The 19,152-nt window shown below is 48.5% G+C and overlaps 1 protein-coding gene across 9 annotated transcripts in view; it reads right to left on the bottom strand.

The window, feature by feature from the left end:
* Positions 1-19,152, bottom strand: part of PRKAG2 (protein kinase AMP-activated non-catalytic subunit gamma 2) — a 401,630-nt gene that overhangs the window by 133,154 nt on the left and 249,324 nt on the right. The window lies entirely within an intron of this gene.

Raw genomic sequence — 19,152 nt, 5'->3', positions numbered from 1 at the left:
TCATGCCCTGGAACAAAATTATATAGAGCCTTCAGTTCCTTTTCTACGAAGAGCCCACAGGAGCAGCTCTGAAGCAGAGGGAAAGAGGTCAGAGAGTAATGTCTTCCTTTGAACAGTATCACTAGGAATGCTTGTGGTGGCCCTTGCTCAAAGGTTGGCTGGTAGGATAGTGTCATGTACTGGTCATGGCTTAGACCTGTCACTTGCAGGGGGCAATTGATAGAGGAACCAGGACTCTCCCACCCCACTGAGCTCTGACCCAGGGCTCTTAGGAGGCCTCACAGTAATCTGACAGCCAGAGAGCTGCTTAAGGCTGACATCCCTGGGATATGACCTATCAAGCCTGGTCCCAAAGTCAATGTTTGGGTTGAGATGGTGTCAAGTGCGTCCAGTCACCCCATAACACCTTCTAGAGGCTGTGTGTAGCATGGTAGCTGCCTTCCTTTGCAATATGTTCCACACTCCTGGGCCAGCTCAGTCCTAGGGTTTTCACCTGCTTGGATCGTCCAACCAACCAAAGGGAATTATTAAAGTCCACAGAGTTAGCATAAGAAAGAGAGGGGAATGCTTCCCTCTCAGGCCCTCTCTGTAGCGGGTCCTCCCTTGCCACAGTGAGGGACCTTGGGCAGTCAACATGGGGTAAAAGTCTGCCTTCTCTCAGCCCTTCTCTACTGTAGCTTCAAGTTGCATGCCTGCTCTCTTCTTTGGTCCGCCACCAAGTGAGATACTTCCCTGCCTTTTAACTCCTCTTGTAATTGGTGTGTTTGCTACAGGTGAGGCAAGACAGGGCAGGTTGAGCCCAGAGTAGTTCCTTGACCCCTTGTTGTCCAGTATAGGGTTTGTACACCCAATCACAGTACTCCACTGCAGGTGGCTTCCGAACTGTAACCATTTAGAGAGGTGGAACTTTCAGAACAAAGTCCATCTCTGAAGAAAGAGCTGTGTTGTCTACTGCCAAACCTGATCTTGCCCCATGAATTAAGGCAAACGTGCAACACAGGACTATGTTGCAGCCATGCAGATTACAGCACCTGGATTGTCTTTGAGTAGGGCTACCCCTGTAGACTCATCTAGCAGAGTGTGCTGTCACTGTTAGGGAAGTGCAACCCCAGTGAACCCATAGCAGTCAATAATACATTGAGATCCGGTTAGGAAGTCTCTACACAGGGATAGATCACCAATGGAACAGTTGGGGCTGGCTCAGGTCAGCTGACTTTGGCTTCCAGAGTTTGGGCTGAAAAATCTCAGTGTGGATGGTCTGACAACTCTGGCTCAAACCTGAGCTCTGGAACCATATGAGGATGAAGAGTCCCAGATTTCAGGCTTCAGCCCAAAACCAAACATCTACACAGCAATTTTTCAGCCCAGCACTCAATATTCACAAGTCCAAGTCAGCTTACCCAGGCCACCCATGGTATTTTTATCCTTGTGTAGATATGCCCTGAGCGTAGACAAATGCTCCCTAAGATCCATATGCAATATAAACAAACTATCTAAGGGTATTCAAGAATGGCAAAGCTATGGCTAAGTAAAAGGCTAATGCTCACAACATCTAGTATATGAAAAGCAGACTACTGTGTAGACCAGGGGTCAGCAACCTTTCTGAGGTGGGGTGCTGAAATTTGACCTTTTGACCTCCATGTATGGTCCAGGTGCTGGTGATACCTTTTAAAGTCACCAATAGTCCTTACAATAGCTTCATTAATAAATAAATTAAGATGCAGAGCTTTACCTATTAGGTGATGGTTGCTAGCATTAGCTGGTCTTTTGTTATGCTATAGGCAGCATGGCTTTGAGCAATGTCCCAACTGCATGGGGGATGAGGCGCTGAGCTCCTGCCTCACCTGCCGTGAGTTGCTGACCCCTGGTGTAAACTGAGGCAATTCAGGGAAAAAACCTGTAAAGTGTATAGTTCTGTCAACATGCAATTCAGAGGACACCTTATGTAAGCTCTCTGAATGAGGTTGTAAAGATACCCTCTCTTTAAAAAATAAAGGAAAAAGCCATGTTCAGCCACTACATAAGTGACTGCAATGCCTGTTTGGCTACAGATGCTTGCTTATTGATATGGTTTCTGGTATATAAACAGTTCTGACATACCTCTGGAGATACGAAAAGAGACAAACTGTTTTTTTGTGTCACAAAAAAATCAAGCTGCCATGTGTACCAGCAGTCACAGACATGCCCTTGCCAGAACTTGAGGGATGAGCTACACTCTCTATGTGGGGCTCTTTAGACCAAAGAACTTGTCAAGAGGAAGTTAAACTCTTCCCATTATCAAATCCAGAAATGCTCTTATACAGAATTCATTGTTCAAAGGTCAAGACAGATTTTTAGTAATGGCCTCCAATGCCCATTTGTCCAATGTTAAGGTTTCCCATGCTTGATGAAAGAGAGGTGGTGGTAAAATCAAGGAAGAGGCGTTGTATCATGCAGGTGATAAAATCTGGTCATTGGATGGTCTGGACTTTTGACCAAATGATCAGAAATAGTGTTCAGATGATGATGAGGGCTAGGATAACACGGTCAAGGTAGTTGCAGACTTTTTCTTTGAAAACCTCAACCTGTTGGTCAGTGGTTCCGTGCCCTATGGACAGCAGAATATTGAGCAAGTTGGGACCTTTGTGTTGATAAGGACCTGCTAAACATTCTTATTTTTGGCATGTATATATATCCTTAAAACTTTGTTTGATACTGGAATCTTTTGGGGTACGAAGGGAATTGTCTGTGGAATCTGCAAAAAGCCTCTGGCCATTGAAAGGTAAATCTTCCACAGTAGATTGTGGGAACAGCCAGACAATTGAAGCCAAGAAGTTTGTCCAGTTGTTTATGTGGTGGAAACAGACCTGGCTGTGATGTCCATCATATCTGGTGAAACCTGCAATGTCGATTTTGACAAAAGCTGAGCCTCCTTTATAATGGAGACAAACTGTTCATGATATTCCTGTGGTAAATGGTCAAACAAGCTACACATTTCTCTTAACTCAGATAGTTGTATTGTGACATAAGCAGCTGGTGCTGTGTTATCTTGATCTAAAGTGTTGATGAATAGCTCTTACAAGATTTGTATTCTTATTATAAGGGATGGCTTTTTTAATATGCGGTCTACCACCTTCATTGTCTGTGTCCACAACGAGAAAGTTCAATGGTGGATGAAAAAATAAAAATTCAGAATCCATGGGTAGGACGTAGTGTTTTTAATCATCCCTCTTCCATATCGTGCTAGTGGGTGCTACTGGGGTTTGCCAGATGGACTTGACTGGCGCCAAGAGGGCTTCATTAATTGTCAATGCCACCTGTGCTGAGGTAGAAGTTTGCAATATGTCCAGAAGCTTATGGTGGCAATCCTGGAGTTATTCCAGGGAATCTGCGAGGTGTCAAGGAACCTCTTCGTCAGGATCCTCCTGTTCCTCCAATATCTCCCCAGACTCAGAATGGAGAGGAGGGTTGGACAGTACAGGGGAACAAGGTTTTTTGTGTTCCCTGTGGACTGAGTTGAAGCCCGTCAGAATTTCTGGAGGTACATTGCCCAGGCATCTCAGTAAGGCCAATGAGGGAAACCACAAGGCCTGGGGAAGAAGAATCCAGTGCTAGTTATTGGTACTTCAGTTAATAAGAACATTGGAGACAAGGGTATTGATACTGTCTTCCATTTCAAAGCTCTCAATGGCCACGATCTCAATGATAACTGGGCAGTGACAGATCTGGAGGGTCCCTGTACAGGGAAGTTTTCTATACCCAAATCTGTTGCTAGTTGTAAGACTCGTTCCACTCTTACCAGTCTATACTTCATTTCCCTGGTTTTATGGGACCTTCCCTGAAAAGAAGAACAGATTTTATACTTGCTGGGAACGTGAGATGCAGCAGTTGGTCCAGTCACTAACAGAGATTGCTTCTTGATGAGCAAGACACCTTTTAAATTGCAGAGGGCCTGGAAAAAGCTGTTTAAGTCCCTCAGCCCTTTCATGGGGGAAAAAGAAAAAAATGTTCTTTTTTTCTCTCTTTTTTTCCTTTTTGAAGAAGGTAACAGATATTCCAACTAGAAGGTATTAAAACTTCCGCTACAGTAAACCCTCGATATAATGGGCCCTGATATAACAGACTTTGGAAATAATGGATGGTTGCCAGGCTGAAGCCCCAAGACAACCCCTGCCTACTGGATAGCAATCCCCACTCCACCACCCCAATGCAAGGCAGAAGTCTGTGAGGTGGAAAATTGGGGGCTGAAGGCTTCTGAGCAGCACTTTAATGGTAAAAGAGCTTCCATATAGCTTCTGTATAGTGCATGAAGATATGTAGGGTGCATATGCAGGCAGAATAGGCACTGCTACCAAAATCTTCATCAAAGGTGCAGGGACACCCACAGATTACAATGCTTTCTCTTATGGTGCTAACAATAGCGTTGCCTGTTCTACTTTAACATTTGAATAGTTTTCAACGTTAGTTGAGGAAGAAAGGTAGAGCACCCATACGCTGAAAATCACTGTGTCATTTTCCATGTGAAGATACAGTTTCACTTGGAATCTACATCCCACTTCACCTCTCCGTCATCTAGTATGTTGTAGCTGTTCTGCTCTTAGTTTGCATAGTTAGATCTAGCTATATCTATCATCCAAATCAGGAATATGTATCTAAGCCTCATGTGACTATTTCCTTCTTTGGCGTAATGAGATCCACAAATCCATGATATTAGATCTGTGAACCTCATTACAAATCAGATAGTAGCTCAACAGATACACTGCATTTGCACAAAGTGTGAATCCAAATAAAAGTCTGTATGTGTGTGTTTATCAATAAACAAATAGGACCCCATTCTTCTCTTTTTTATGTCAGTATAATTCAGGAATAAGTCTATTATTCTTAATGGAGTTACGCTAATGTAAACTATGCACATGAGGTGAATAGGATCCATATACTGAACTCAGGTAGATTTGTGGGTATAAACAGACGACATAAGCCAATATGATAGGACTGAATAAGAAAATGTATATTAACATGCAGACTGGCTTTTTGAAACCAGAAATCACGTGACCAAATGCTTCAGAGAACTTTATAAACCCATTTGCATATTAACTGCAGGTCAGCTACTCATTATGGGTCTCATACACCTGGGGTTGTCTCCACTGGGGATTTCTGCATCCTAGTGCAGAAGCACTACACTGGCGTAAACTGAGGCTTACAGTGGTGCTGTTTAAGTTGATTTCAGACTGGAGAAAGCTGCACCAGTAGTAAGTCATTTCTTATCCCCTTTGAAGTATTTCTACAAGCTCCATCACTGAAAAAAAAAAAGGGAGGGGGGGGCAGAAGAGGTGACGGTGGGAGAGTGGAGGCTGAAGGGGGTCAGCAAGGCCTAAGAAATATTTTATATCAACTTCCATTCACCTAAAGGGTGTTTGAGATACTCTGTATCTGTCAGGCCAAGGTCACAGCTCAACCAAGCTGAGTGACCTGTTTAAAGGGGAGCTTGCATTTAATGACACTAAACCATGAAGTCAGGTAGTTGTTAAGGCACTGAGGATACAATCAGAAAATTGCTAACTAAATAATTGAGGAAGGACTCTGTTATCTCATTATTTGCAGTGCTGGTGCCACAATATTAAAGCCTAGGTGAATGAGGTTTATATCCAATAAAAGATATTACCTCACCCATCTCCTCTCTCAGTTATCCCAGCCATTTCCAATGGAAAATTACTGCAACTAATAGTTAAAAAATTAATGCAGGGCTTAATGGTTTTTATGAAGAACTACATAAAAAGACATTTGACCAGCTTCTCCTGGTAGTTTTACTGTTCTCAACAAGTTCAATTGAATTTAAAATCACAAAATCCCCAGAAATCTACTGTTGATGCCCTAACACGGGTTTTATTTAGTGTGTATTGCACAATATTTAATTTATTTCTCTACAGTTATAATAAAGATCCTAACGTCTAATGGTTCAGTTTTACTGGGATCAAACCAAGTTTCAACTCTTTCTTCCAAGGCTTACTGCTGTTCTTTCCAGCATTTACAGGTTTTTGAGGAGAACTGCATCCTGGCAGATCAGACAGCAGTATTGACAAGCCTGGTTCAGAGTGGGTGTTGCAGACATATGCAGATGATGCTTACTGCAACGTGCCACAGTGAGAGGCAAATAAAGATCTGCAGTATTTTGAATATCCTCAACTCCTATTGATTTCAGTGGGAAGTGAGGTTGCACAGAATCTTGCAGGACTATAAAGAAAGCCAACTTTCCTATTCAGTTCTGTTTCTGACAGGTTTAGATAAATGGTGCTTCAGAAGGGGCTTTTATCTTTGGTATCTTTTATAGATGTTCAAGTACCTGCAGAGTGTTAAAGGTTTGGGGAAGCTGTAACTTATGAAACTGACAAACCACTAAAAGGAAAAAATGCATTAGTTCTGAAAACCTTGCTTCTGGGATATGTCCATCCTGAGCTAATGGACTCAGTGAGTCAAAAGAAACCATTTCCAGTATCAATAAGCTGTGCAAATAAAGTTATTACCAGACACAGGCTAGCCACAGACTCACTATCCTGATGAGGCTGGCATCCCAGTGAGAGAGGACATAGGGAGCAGTGTACCAAAGGAAACTGAGGACTGACGTCTTTTAGCACCTGTAGAAAATTTTCACCCCTATAAGAAACTGGATGCTGAGTGCCTGACTGAGAGTTAGGAAGTCTGAGTTCTATTCCCTGATCTGTCAGGCACTTCCTGCAGGCAGGTTTTTATGGGTTCCGTTTTCAAGACTATGCCCTGATTTAGGGAACTTCTGTTTTTGGAAGCCCCAAAATACCAGCCACCTAATTTTCCCAGACACTGTGCACCCAGGGTTCCAACAAAGTTAATGGGAGTAGTTGGTACTCATGACATCTGAAAACCAGACCTGTGTATATAAAAGCTGAGCATCCAAAATTAGGACTTGAAAATCTGGGCTTTAATGCCTCTCTGACTCAGTTTCCCCATTTACAAAGTGGGGATTATTCTTCTAAGGGGGCAGTACGCAAAAGTCCTCTTAGATCATTTAAGCCATGTCTACACATACACGCTACTTCTAAGTAGCGGCACTAACTTCGAAATAGCACCCGTCACGACTACACGCGTCGGGCGCTATTTCGAAGTTAACTTTGACGTTAGGCGGCGAGACGTCGAAGTCGCTAACCCCATGAGGGGATAGGAATAGCGCCCTACTTCGACGTTCAACGTCGAAGTAGGGACCGTGTAGTCGTTGCGCGTCCCGCAACGTCGAAATTGCCAGGTCCTCCATGGCGGCCATCAGCTGAGGGGTTGAGAAACGCTCTCTCCAGCCCCTCAGCTCAATGGTGGCCGCATGGAGCGGCCCCTTAAAGGTCCCCTCCCCCTCACTTCCTATGCAGGAAGCTGAGGGAACGTGCAGGCAGCAGCCCAGACACGCGGCCAGCCTGCACGTTCCTCAGCCACCCACCCAGCTGCGATGGCTGCCCAGCAGCCCCCCCCCAGCGCCCCCAGGGGACCCCCCCCAAGGGGAGCCAGGGCAGCCAGCCCAGCCAGGCGGGCAGCCAGGCTGGCAAGCCGCAGCGGGGCCCCTCCTGGACAGAGGCCGAGCTGTGGGACCTGCTGGGGCTCTGGAGCGAGGAGGAGGTACTCCAGGTAATGGGGAGCAAGAGGCGGAACGCGGATGCATTCGCTCGGCTGGCTGACGGCCTGGCTGCCCGGGGTCACCCTGCCCGCACTCCTGATCACATCAGGAGTAAGGTGAAGGAGCTGCAGCAGAGTTACTCCTGGGCCCGGGATGCGGCCAGATGATCTGGGGCTGCCCCCGTCACTTGCCCCTTTTACAGGGAGCTCAGGGACATCCTGGGCCCCCGGCACACCTCCTCCCCTCTGGCCACCCTTGATACCTCGGCCAACAAGCCCCAGCAGGCCCTGCAGCCGGAGTCCGCCCCGGAGGTAAGCCCTGCACCCTGGGGCCGCCCCCCCAGAGCCCACCCCCGGGACATTGCGGCAGGAGGAGGAGGAGGAGGAGGAGGGGGGCTCCTCCCACAGAATCCAGGCTGCAGATCCTCCTCCTGCCATCCCGGAGCAGCAGTCGGGCCTCCGCCCCCCGGGGATCTCCAGACCGTGGGAGCGGACCGACAGGTAGGTACCCCCCTCTGGTGTACATCCCTGGGCTTGAGGGGCGGGGGGTAATAGATATGTGTCCAGGGCCCCCTACATGCTCACATGGCCATGGCCCCAAGGACAGCAGGGCCATGGCCCTCACAGCAGTGCATCAGCCCCTGCCCCCCTCCAGCCCGCACGACAGTGCCATGCCCCATCCCCGCGGCAGGGGGGAGCGGAACCTCGAGGGGCCCCCGGGAGGAGGGGGTGGGACACCCCACAGCAGCAGCAGCAGCAACAGCACCAGCAGCAGCATGTGATGGAGTGGGGGGAGTGCAAAAGGGAGACTCAGGCTACATATGAGCAACAAGAGCCGAATAGCTCCCAGGGGGCAAAGGATGATCCTGGGGCTACAGCTGGCAGGTGACACCTCTGACCTGAACAAAGAGGAGGGAGGAGCTGAGCTGGCTTGGAATTGGCGGGGGAGGGCGGGGGCCACAGGTAGAGGCTAGGGGAAGGGAGAGCTGGAAGGCAGCCAGCCTGAGGAGGGGGAAAGCTGCATCCCAGAGGGGCCCCCCTTGGGGTCTTCTCCCCACGACGGGTTGGAAGGACTGTCTCTTCCGTCAGCTGGTGCTGTCACTCCTGGCAGAAACTGGGCATCTGTGGCCTAAGAAACCTCTCCTGCTGTCAGACCCTGCGGGGTGAAGTGAGAGTCGCTCCCACCAGGGGACGGGGTGCAGGGCAGGGGGACCCCTGAACCCCATCCATCACAGCAGCATCTCCCGGGGACGGGGATGGGGAACCTGCAGCACAGGGCTGGGGGGACAAAGGCCATGGCTCGGGGCCCACACTAATGCCTGTCTCCATTCTTCTTCCCCACCTCCTCTCCTGTGTCCCGCACCTGCACCATCAGAAGGACCGGAAGAGAGCGCCGGCGAAGCATCAGTGGTCCCGGAGAGCCCTCCGGGACCATCGCTCCAGTGCAGCCCCTCGGCCGAGGACCGACCGGCCCCACGGCGGGCTAGACGGCGGACCCCGCACCACCACCAGCCGACGGCGACGGACCCCCAGCTGCTGGCCATCCACCGACGGCAGCTGGAGGTCGCGGAGCAGCACCTGCAGCTGCAGGAGCGGGCGCTGGCCTGGCGCCAAGAGGCATGGGGGGCCTACATGGAGACTTTCAACTGCCTGGTGGACTACCTGGCCCCCCATGCTGCGCCGGCCGTCGCAGCGCCCGCCGTGCCTGCTCCACCAACCGCACCACCAGCTGCTCCGCCCGTCGCCGTCCCGTCCGCCGTCGCCCCGCCACCCACCGCCGAGGGACCCCTGGAGCCAGCTGAGACTCGCCGGGCATATCTTCCGGTCCGGCCCGCCCCCAGCCAGCCCAGGACAGGGCTGCGGCCACGGCGGGGCTCCCGACCGCCCACGCCCAGTGCCGGACTGTAGGGGCGAGGGGCCCAGGACGTGGCCTCCCCCCGTATATAGTTTAAACTTATTTGTTTGTGGCCCCCGTTTGCCCCGTCCCCCCCATGTAAATAGTTCTCCCCTTTATCCTCCCTGGTTTTCTTTTTATTAATGAGGACACTTGTTTGTGACGATTGTTTTATTTGTACATATGACTTTGTTTCCATATGTTGTATATAGTTTGTTCTTGTTTTATATATTTATAGTTAAAAAAAAAAGTTCTCAAAGAAAAAGAAGTTTAAGTTCAGCCACAAGTGCGTGCTGTCATTTGTCCAGGAAAAGTGGGAGGGGGGTGCGGTTGGGTGCTCCATGGTGTGGGCGTTGGGGCAGGAGTGTGGTGGAGGAAGGGGCGGGCAGTGGGGGGCCTGGGCAGAGTTCACCCTGCGGCCTCTTCATCGAAGTGGGCCCGCAGGGCCTCCCGGACCCGGGTCCCTTCGGGGTCCACCTGCCGACTGGGGGCAGCAGGTGGCTGGACGTCGGCCCTTCCGGCCTCCACAGCCCAGCCCTGGAAAAAGGTCTCCCCCTTGCTCTCCACCAAATTGTGCAGGGAGCAGCAGGCACCCACAATCAGGGGGATGTTGTTGGGGCCCGCATCCAGGCGGGTCAGGAGAGATCTCCAGCGTCCCTTCAGGCGGCCAAATGAGCGCTCCACCACCTGGCGCGCATGGTTCAGGCGCTCGTTGAAGCGCTCCTGGCTAGCGGAGAGATGGCCCGTGTATGGGTGCATGAGCCGCGGCCGGAGGGGGTATGCCGCATCTGCGATGACACAGAAGGGCATGGTGGTGTCCCCCAGAGGGATCTCCCGCTGGGGGATGTAGGTCCCCGCCTCCAGCAGGCGACACAGGCCCGAGTTCCGGAAAACCCGGGCGTTGTGGGTGCTGCCAGGCCAGCCCACATAAATGTCCTGGAAACGGCCCCAGCTGTCCACCAAGGCCTGGAGGACCACAGAATGGTAGCCCTTGCGATTCAGGTATCGTCCTCCACTGTGATGCGGGGCGCGGATGGGGATGTGAGTCCCATCCAGAGCCCCGAAGCAGTTGGGGAAGCCCAGGGTGGCAAAGGCCGCGATGGTGGCATCTGGGTCCTCCAGCCTCACGAGCCTGTGCAGGAGCATGGCGTTGATGGCACGCACAACCTGCAGAGAAAGCACATGGGACAGCACCAATGAGGGGTGAGCAGGGTGTGCGTGGCCCTGCCCTGCCCTGCCCTCCTCTGCCTGGGCCCCCCTCCCCTGCCCTGCCCTCCCCCCATGGGTTCTCTTACCTCCATGAGGACAGCCCCGACGGTGGCCTTGCCGACACCAAACTGCTGTCCCACGGATCGGTAGCTGTCGGGAGTGGCCAGCTTCCAGACAGCGATGCCGACCCGTTTCTGCACTGTGAGGGCACGCCGCATGGCGGTGTCCTGGTGCCTGAGTGCGGGGGTGAGCCACTGGCACAGCTCCATAAATGTCTGCCGGCTCATCCTGAAGTTCCGGAGCCAGCGGTTGTCGTCCCACTCCCCAAGCACCAGCCGCTCCCACCAGTCGGTGCTGGTGGGGTAGCTCCACAGCCGCCGGCGTGTGAGGCGGGGGTGGGGGCAGGGTGCTGCAGGGTTGGGGGTTGAGCCCTGCTGCCCTGGGGGCAGCTCCTCCTCCAGGGTAGCAAGGAGGTGCTCAGCTGCCTCCCACATGGCATGGAGCAGGGCAAGCTCTGCTCCTGCCGGGAGGGCTGGGTGGACCTCTGGCTGCTGCTGCTGCTGCTGCTGGGGGTCCATGACTGCGGCGCCCGGGGTCTGTGTGCCTATGGCTCCTCAGACCGCGTGCTGTGCAGGCTGAGTGTGTCTGGGAGGGGCCCTTTAAGGGAGCGGCTAGCTGTTGCCCTGGAAGTGCTAGTCCACCCTGTGACCCTGTCTGCAGCTGTGCCTGGCATCCCTATTTCGATGTCTGCTTCTTTGGCATGTAGACGTTCCCTCGCTGCGCCTATTTAGATGTGGTGCTGCACAATGTCGAAGTTGAACATCGACGTTGCCGGCCCTGGAGGACGTGTAGACGTTATTCATCGAAATAGACTCTTTCGATGTCACTACATCGAAATAAGCTATTTCGATGTAGGCTTCACGTGTAGACGTAGCCTTAGTCTCACATCTATGATCTTATCTCTGAGAGTTGATGTGTGACCTAATTAAGCTGTATTTGTAAAGCGTTTTTGAGATTTTCATGTATTACCCACAATTACTATTGAAACAAGAAGCCTGCTGATGTTCTAGGTCTCAGCCTTGTAAGTCCAACATACAACAGGTCAATCACATTAAAAACACAAGTTTCAGATTTTATAAAGCCAAAATAAATTTTGGACTAACAAAACTCTGCAGTAATTTAAACCTTACTGGCTTGTCATCTAAAAAGTCACTATTTCTAGAAATACTTGAAGTCATATGGGCATGTATAGCTGCACTGTTCTACCATGGACAAAGCATCATGAAAAGAAAGTGAGCAAGATACAGGCTTTACCACATGGCTAAAAACAATACTTCACAGGATATTTAACAGTCACCATTCAAATGCACTTGAAGAAAGGTTTAACTTCTTCCCTTGGGAAGAAAGAAGTCCCTTCACAGATTACCAAAAGCTCTGCTAGGCAAATCATGCAAAACAAATGATGCTATGGAGAAAGTACACTTAAAAAAAGAAAACAGTAAAAACTAGACAGAATTTTTAGACGCCTACAATGGAGGCAAGAAAACTCAGTATTCATCTAAGAGTCTGAAGAGGGAAAAATTTATAAGATCCCCTCAAACTTTTACTGGTTGTAATAAGAATGTGAACTTACCTGCAAGGAAAATAGTCTCAGAGGGCCAGTCATGTTAGTCTGTAGCTTCACAATAACAAGCAATCCTGTGATACCGTAGAGACTAACATATATATTAGGTCATGAACTTTCATGGGCAAAACTCACTTCTTCATCTTCAGAAGTTCATGACTCAATACGTTTGTTAGTCTCTAAAGTGTCACAGGACTTCTTGTTAATAGCACAGAATTCTCAGTCACCCACCATTTCCCTCATTTGAGAAAGAGAAGAGATGGAAAAGACCTATTAGGTCATCCAGTCCATATCCTGTTGGTGCAGGACTGTGTCCTATCATTTTTCAAGTGATTCTTGTCCAGTTTTAAGAAGAAAACATTTTTTTTTGCCTGGTTCCACTCCATTATTACAGTGTTGTGTTTCGTTTCATTTCTCTTCTGGTGTCAGTAAAAACATGGGACACAAATAGAGACCTCTCTGCATTGCTTCTTACTGATAATTCAGAAGCCCCAAGATTTGCAATCTATCTTTAATCTTAATTTGGATGAACATAAAGAAGCAGCTGTTCACATTCTAGTGCATCCTTAAACATAAGAAAGATTTGAGATCATCATGCTGGAACCAAACAATTCACTGATACATTTTCTCTCATCGTCAGAAATATTACCGGCAACAGTTTGGACATACAGTGACTGATATTAAACCATCAACTGTTAAGTATACGGCTGTTTCTGAGATACTGCAGTTTCTCCCCCACCCCACACCCTTTCTGAGTTTAGGCAGGAAAAATGTGATATTTCAAATAAAATGGTTGAGCAACTGTTAACTTTATCACAGCACTCGTGGTGACAAAGATGTGATTTTTTTCTGGCTCAGTTAAAACACTGAATTTTTAAACACAAACTCCTATTCAGTTGGCTTCGTCTACACTATGAGATAAACTTGAATTTAAGGCAGTTAGCTCAGTATTACCATGTGACTGTCATCACACTAATATCGATATCACAATATTGTTGGTACCTGATTGGTATAGCATCAAGTTCGAATTCAGAAGTTTGATTAAAGGCCAGCGTGGAAGCACCACGTCTTAAAATCAAATTTATTAACCTCCAGAGGTGTCCCATACGTAACCCACAATTCCCCTCAGTGCTCCACTCTGGCTGCTGCTCTTGGGTGCACAGGAATTAGGTAACAGGAAGACCATGAATTTCACATCGGGACCAGGAAGCTTGTGGCTGTGGGGCATGTTTGTATGAGAGCCTGAGAAATGTCTGTCTTTCCTTGCTATTAGCTCTGTGAGTGCGTCTACCCATTACAAATAGCCCCTGCATGGAATTCGTGATTCTGTTTATACACTTGGTGTATTTCTCTGTGCTGTCTGGTGCCAGCCACTGCCCCACCACACCATGTAGCAGCAAAGCTGTTGTGGGGGTTGTGCTTGCATAAGAGGCTGAGAAACTTCTTCTCAGCAGTTTACATTTGTGCGCAAAACCCTCTCCCCTTCCCTCAGGTGCCACGCAGTCAGGGTCTTTCCCGCACTCAGACACATCACAGGGGTAGCCCCTGACCCAGCAGAAGGATGAGTCTGTCATTTGGTGCTGACCATGGTGCCAGGCAGCATCATGCCCTGGATTGCGCATAGTTAGGGCTCCAAGGGTGAGAAAGATTTTCAGGGGCTTGCTGCTGCCACGGGAAAGTCTCCCACGGTGGCTAAGATGATCCTGGGCTTGCTCTCAACAGGGAAAAGTATCCCCCTGCAGCTAAAATGATTGGGGGCTTGCTGCCGCCGGGGGGGGGGGAGTCTCCCCCAGCAGCTAAGATATTTGGGGACTTGAACCATGGTAGGCACAGGAAATGCCGTTAAAAGTTGAGAGGGTAGACACTGAGTGTAATACATTTCTAGATCATGGCGCATCAACAAATAAATGTGACAGAGCAACAACTCAGTATGGGCTTGATTCAAAAGTAACTGAAGTCAAAGTATTAGCTCTAGAATTACCTTAGTGTAGGCTTGATCCAAATGCCATTAAAGTCAATGAAAAGAATCCCACTGATTTCAATGGGCTTTGGCTCAGGCCTTAAGTTACACAGAATTTCTTTTCAGAGTTACGGGTTAATGCATTCCAGATCACTGATCTGGAGTCGGAAGACCTAATTATGAAACATGTTGGTCCCTGAGTTTAGCAGGCAAATGCTCTAACCACTTTGCTACCCCTCCCCTCACGTATAAAAAGCAAATCACTTAGACAAGCAAGATTCCACCCGGAAAAAGAGATGTTTGCTTAACAGAGCTGGAGAACAAGGGAAATGAAATGTAGGAAGGTGTTGTCAAATATCCACAGCCACTTGCAAGTCATTTTTTCCCATGATGCACCAGTGAAAATACCCAGAATGCTATGGGGTTCAGGAAACTGTGGGATAGGCTCCCACAATACACTGCTGTAACAGTCGATGTTTGGCAACTTGTGTGTGGCAGCAATAAGTTGAATTTGTGGGGAGCCTCTGGAGAGTGAGGATGCTCAAATTCAAATTTATAAAACCCAGCATTAAAAAATCAATTTTAATAAAGTCGAATTTATCTCGTAGTGTAGATGTAGCCTCAGGCATGTATCCTCTGATTTGACAGGATCACACTGGCACCCAGCCAAGAGCCAAAATATCTTCCCTTAACTCAGGGCTGGGGAAACTTTTTTAGATTGCGGGCAACAGACCCAAAGAAGAACAACTGGGGGCCACATAACAGTGAGAAGCACTCATATGAGTAGGGGTGGAGAAAGGGGAGACTGAGGTTCAGGGCTTCCCAAGGCCAGATTAACTCTTCTGGGGGTTCATGGGTCAGTGTGTAGGAGGGGGCTGCCAGGGAGCAGGATGGGAGTGTGAGGTTTGGACAGGTGGGAGGGAGGGTGTAGGAGCAGGTTGAAGATCCAGGATGGGGTTGGAGATCTGGACAGGTTGTAGGGACAGGAGCAGGTTGGGAATGGGTGTCAGGGCAGGTGGACGGGTGTGCAAGGATGATGGCCAGGTGTTCCTTGGCACAGCTCCCCAAGGGCCAATGGGAGCAGCAGAGGGAAAAGTTTCCAGGCAGTGCTTTCCTGCACTGCTGCCCCCCAGCCAGGAGGAGGGGAAGTGGCACCACACACAGTGCAGCCCCATATTTCCTGGCTCCGTTCTGCAACACTTGATCCTCTCCCCCATTCCACGCAGTGGGGAACTGGTGCTTGTGCACCAGCCTCACATATGGGTCACAAGGTTGGAGCACCATCCTGGGCTCCCTGTCATGATGGGAGGAGACGGGGGGGGAAAGGGACTGAGCCCCGAGCCTTGAAGGCTGGATCCAGAAAATCTGTGGGTCCCCGCCCCTGCTTTAAGTTAAGTGAAATAGGCAAACTACATATGTCCTTGAAGTATGAGTGTGATCCACTGCATGTATGGATCCCAGCATGCAATGCTCCATTGCAGTTTGAATTGCCTCATGTTAGATTTAGATGGCCTATACACAACAGGCTGAGTAGAACCCATCAGCTGTATGGAAAATAGCAGCAGCCAGAGGCCATATCTTTGGCCAATTCCAGCATAAAAGATAGCAACTGAGGAAGTTTGTCCTAAAAATACACGAATGCTGTTAAGGGACCTAGGGGTTATGGTGGATGAAAGGCTGGATACGAGCAAACAATGTGCCCTTGTAGCCAAGAAGGCTAATGGCATACTGGGGTGCATTAGGAGGAGCATTTCGAGCAGATCTAGAGAAGTAGTTATTCCTCTTTATTCAGCACTGGTGAGGCCACATCTGGAATAGTGTGTCCAGTTTTGGGTCCCCCAGTATAAAAAGGATGTGGATTTGCTGGAGCAGGTTCAGTGAAGGGCAACAAAAATGATTAAGGGTCTGGAGCACAAGACCTATGAGGATAGGATGAGGGATTTGGGCTTGTTTAGTTTACAGAAGAGAAGACTTAGAGGTGATTTAATAGCAGCCTTCAACTTCCTGAAGGGGAGCTCTAAAAAGGAGGATGAGAAACTGTTCTCAGTGGTGTCAGATGGCAGAACAAGGAATAATGGTCTGAAGTTGAAGAGGGAAAGGTGTAGGTTAGATATTAGGAAAAACTACTTCACCAGGCGGGTGGTGAAGCATTGAAACGCGTTGCCTAGACAGGTGGTGGATTCTCCATCCCTTAAGGTTTTTAAGTCCCGGCTGGACAAGGTCCTGGCTGGGATGACTTAGTGGGGGTTGATCCTGCTTGAAGCAGGGGGCTGGACTAGATGACCTCCTGAGGTCCCTTCCAGCCCTGTGATTCTGTGATTCTGTTAATATATCTCCTGTACACAGGCCAATCTCACTCGCAATAAGTTCCTTTAAAGTCCGGGCTGGATAGCTTTTATCTGCTCTTCTAACTCAGACATTCCTAACCAAACCCACCCTTCTGTGGGACTTGAGAGGAAAGAATTAATAAAACAGCACTCTGTTTTTTTCTCTGGAGAAGGTGTGGAGGTATTTGCTCTCTTCAGTGTCATTTGCAAAGTGGGTGACAGTCTGTGCTGTCATCTGCCAGCAACACAGCAGGATGTGGCTGGGTTTTTTTGTGGGTAACGATGTCCTGCCAATACCTCCCTTTGACTTAACAGCTCTGCTATGCAGGTTAATGTTACATGCTCATCTCCTCCCCCAGGCAGAAAGGACTGCACCTTCTCTGCACACACCATGCCCCTCATGAACCACACCACCCTATAGAGGTAGCTGCTGCAGATTGGAGGCTGATGGGTGCTGCAGTTTCAGGAAATGACTACCCCTGCCACTTCTGCACACAATGGTCAATTTTGCGTGGTACTGAAATGGAGTTGCAACCCTCCTCATATGGGGAAGAACCAAATGACACAGCCTGGAACTTGCTGTCTTTTTCCCCCCTCCGCTTTCTTCATTTATCTGCTAGGCATAACATTTATAAGATTTCTGGGATTTGTTGGAAATGTGCAGTAAATCACTGTTGAAGATCTAAGAATCTGTTCAATATTCTCATAGTTAGATGCGTGAGAGAGCAAAAAGATAAAACCAGCACTAGCAAGTGCTCGTATCTTCCAAGGTTTATGCATTTACTGAGTATTTAGACCCAAACTTCTTTAAAAAAATACAAAAAAGAAGTTTTAATTTGCGATGACTTGGAGTGCCAATGTTCCTCTGATTCCTTTCATAAATCAGGACAATGCTTCCCTTTCATTTGCATTCTTGTGCTAGCAATGAAAACAGAGGAGTAGGCAGGCTACTGCTGATGAATTTTAGTGAATCTAAGTGGGGCCTACTATTAGTTCATTAAGCTGATTCACTCTGCAGGCACAAAACTACGTCTATTTTAGCAGTTAGACAAATGGTGCAAATTATGCAAGATGAAGTTTAGTATAGCTATTTAATGGCTGTAAAATTATACTCCCACAAGCATGTGGAAAATGATTGGCTTTTTAAAAAATCAAGTAGCATTAGTGAGAAACTGCACACATGTATGGAGTTGTAAAATATCATATAGCCTTATAAAAAACTAAACCCGATAAGTGAGCTGAACAGCCATTTTGCCAAAAATACCATGACCTCTTTCCAGGTCATTTTCTGGTCAGTCCTAGCATTATCATCCTCAACACAGGGATTCAAAATATCACAGGCTCATGAGGCACCACAGCCCCCATAGTGAAACTATTCAGCCCACATCTGTGACACAAAAGCCATCTCCCTACCGGTGGCCACGGAATGTGACCTTTCCTATCAGATTCCAAGTAAGATGGGGTAGGGTCAGCATTGATTCCGGCTGCTTAAGCATGTCAGCTTCTGTGTGACTGAATTGTATGGGGCGGGGTAGTCTGCATGTGGCAGATAAAGTATTCCATGGGTGCTGCTGAAAATATGGTGTGTTAGCATGGGAAAGTTAGCAACCTCATGAAGTCTGAAAATCAGCCAGCTGTTAACCCAGGCATAACTGGAGTGACGTTCAGTTTTAGGTTCACTGCTGCATCATAGTTTTTTATCTGAAGTTCACAAAATACCTGTCTCTACTAATTAAGTCTTAGACTCCTTCTTTGGCACAGGTGAAGTTTTACACACGGGGGGAAATGAGGCACAGAAGGGTTAAATGATTCAGACAATGAGGTGGTGGTAGAGCTGGAAATAGAACCCAGTGGCCCAGACTCCCAGTCTCTTTAGATGAAACAATCAGACAACACTCCCTCAAAATCTTTTGCTGGGGTCTCTTTTAGCAGGCTCTGTGATGAGAAGGGCCACTGCCATTTCTAAGGCAGAAAAATCCTCTTTCTTGGGTATAACATCCAAATAAGAGGGTGCTCCATGTGGGCTGGATTCTGTCACCATCCCTCCCTGCTCCCAGTTCCCCAGCACACATGGCAGTGTGATGAAGATGCACCATCACTTCAGGTGAGGCCTCTCCTGCCAATAGCAGAGCTACAGACCACCATGGAAAAGGTGACTCCATCCTGCACCATTATGGGACATACATCCCTGGGGGACCCTTGGTGCAGCAATCTGTGCACTTAGTGAGTGCCATAGGTTGTCTTGGGACGGTTCCTGTGCTCCCATGCAGAGCATGTAGTGGCCAGGCCAAAACAGAGCCAAAATTAACACATTTGAAAATTGATCATAAACTTGATTTATTTTAAAGTTTCCTAAGAAAAACCTCTATTTCAGCAGCAAAAAGACATCTGTCTCCTTTTTCCCACATCAACTCAAAAGAATAAAAATATCATATTTTAGCAAAAACCATTCCTTTTATTTTAATCAATGTCCTTTTTGTACACTGTTCTATCGCTGAATCCATAAACATGAACATTAGCATTTACC

The sequence above is a fragment of the Carettochelys insculpta genome, chromosome 2 (assembly GCF_033958435.1).
Source record: "Carettochelys insculpta isolate YL-2023 chromosome 2, ASM3395843v1, whole genome shotgun sequence".
NCBI lineage: Eukaryota > Metazoa > Chordata > Testudines > Carettochelyidae > Carettochelys > Carettochelys insculpta.
Note: the sequence above shows the minus strand (reverse complement) of the source record. Positions and strands in the feature narration are given on the sequence as shown.